This window comes from Silene latifolia, chromosome 11, assembly GCF_048544455.1.
Source record: "Silene latifolia isolate original U9 population chromosome 11, ASM4854445v1, whole genome shotgun sequence".
NCBI lineage: Eukaryota > Viridiplantae > Streptophyta > Magnoliopsida > Caryophyllales > Caryophyllaceae > Silene > Silene latifolia.
Genome location: NC_133536.1, coordinates 103242579 through 103244591, shown reverse-complemented (window position 1 = coordinate 103244591; position 2013 = coordinate 103242579). Strand labels below are relative to the sequence as shown.

At 39.5% G+C, this 2013-nt stretch overlaps 1 non-coding gene across 1 annotated transcript; it reads left to right on the top strand.

The window, feature by feature from the left end:
• Positions 1–477: 477 nt before the first annotated feature.
• On the top strand, positions 478–584 carry LOC141616354 (small nucleolar RNA R71). Its single transcript, XR_012530707.1, has one exon. It is a non-coding gene; the product is annotated as a small nucleolar RNA R71 (small nucleolar RNA).
• Positions 585–2013: the final 1429 nt, after the last annotated feature.

The window sequence follows — 2013 nt, the reverse complement described above, 5'->3', positions numbered from 1 at the left end:
TTGGTGTTTTCATTGTAAAAATTTGAATAAGGGGTACCACTTTTGTAAGCTTGGAAAGCATTGACTTGCTCGGTTGTTCCCCTACATTCGCTTGAGTCATGACCCAAGGTTCCACAATTCTCACATATCCCGCTTGGGATTGATGAGGATGCCGTCATGGCATTGACATGATGCTTTGATGATTTTGAGCTTTCCTCAAGTCTAGCCATAGCTTGTTCAAACTTCAAGTTGATTGTGTCAATGTGAGCACTAAGTTGAGCACCCAATTGAGTAACGGTGTCCACTTCATACTTTCCTCCTCTAGTAGCCTTGCGAGGCCTACTATATTGCGAATTATGGACCGCCATTTCCTCAATCTTGTTCCATGTTTGATTGTCATCAACTTCGGTGAACATTCCATTTGATCCCATATTGAGAATGTTCCTTGAATCTTCATATAAACCATTCCAAAATTGTTGCACTAAAAACCATTCGCTAATTCCATGGTGAGGACATGAGCGACAAATACCTTTGAACCGCTCCCAAGCTTCATACAAAGATTCTTCATCCCTTTGCTTAAAACCCGTAATTTGAGCTCTTAGCATATTGGTCTTTTCCGGTGGGTAGAATTTTTTGTAGAAAGCTAGAGCTAGCTTCTTCCAAGAATCTATTCCAAGGGTGGCCTTATCAAGGCCCTTCAACCATTGCTTTGCGGTGCCGATTAACGAAAAAGTAAATAGGACCCATCTTATTTGGTCTTGAGTCACGCCCGTTTGAGAGATAGCTTCACAATAATCACAAAATGTTTCCATATGAGAATGAGGGTCCTCACTAGGCATTCCCCCGAATTGGCTCCTCTCAACTAGTTGAATGAAGGCGGACTTGGCAATAAAGTTTCCGGTAAGATGTTGTGGGGTAGGAGTACCATTTGGTAGATCCTCCTCGGTGGGTATAGAGTGTGACGAGAATTTAGGCATTGTAGGTGGATTTTGTGTGGTATTGTTTAATGGGTTTTCTTCTCCTTTTATTGCGAAAGGATTGACAAACTCACTAGTGGGTTGAACAACTTCACCAACACCTCCCAAATTCCTCCTAACAAGTCTCCTATTATTCGTCAAGGTTCTTTCGATTTCACGGTCAAAAGGTAACAAATCTCTTTGTAACCTTCTAGACATGCAAAATATCAAACAACTCAAAAACAATTAGAACAAACCTTGAGGAGTTTTACTTCCCCAAGGTGAAAAAGACACAACTAAAAACAATAAAATAAATCTTGAATCAATTAAACACCGTCCCCGGCAACGGCGCCATTTTTGATCGGAGCCATTTGGTGTTCACAATTAAGCATATGTGGTCGTTGGTCAATGGTCGATACAAAACACAATTTATACTTCACAAACAACTCTACAATTAGTAAAGAGGCAAGTAAAGGTCGGATCCCAAGGGACGGGTATTGAAATGAAGATTCTATTGTAACTAGTGGTGTCTAGGGGTGTCACAAATTGGGTTGATGTAGAAGGTTACTAAACTAAGATAGCAATGAAAATAAACTAACAAGATAAATAAAATAAGGGTGTAAACAATTGATTAAAAGCACTAGGGTGTCATGGGTTCATAGGGGAATCATGGGATATGATCATACAAACATGTTCTCAAATTATAAGCAAGCAATTATTGTTGTGATGGATTGAGTTGGGTTATATCTTACAATCCTAGGAAAGTTTGGGTCCCGGAGCCGAATCTCTTGGATTGTACAACACCTACAAGTCGACTTAATCTTCCCTACTTAACACATGCATGGTCTAACAAGACTCGAGTTGGGTTATGTCTTACAAGTCAAGTTGAAAGGATAGAAGATGATAGTAAATGCAAGGATTCATAGGCTTAGCATTTCATCAAATATAACATGTGCATGTATTAAGATCAAAACAAGCAAGCAAATAAGATATGAAAGCACATTAATTTAAGCATGAATCATTCCCCATGTTGGTTTCCCCTAATCACCCATTAAACCCTAGCTAAGAGACTACTCAC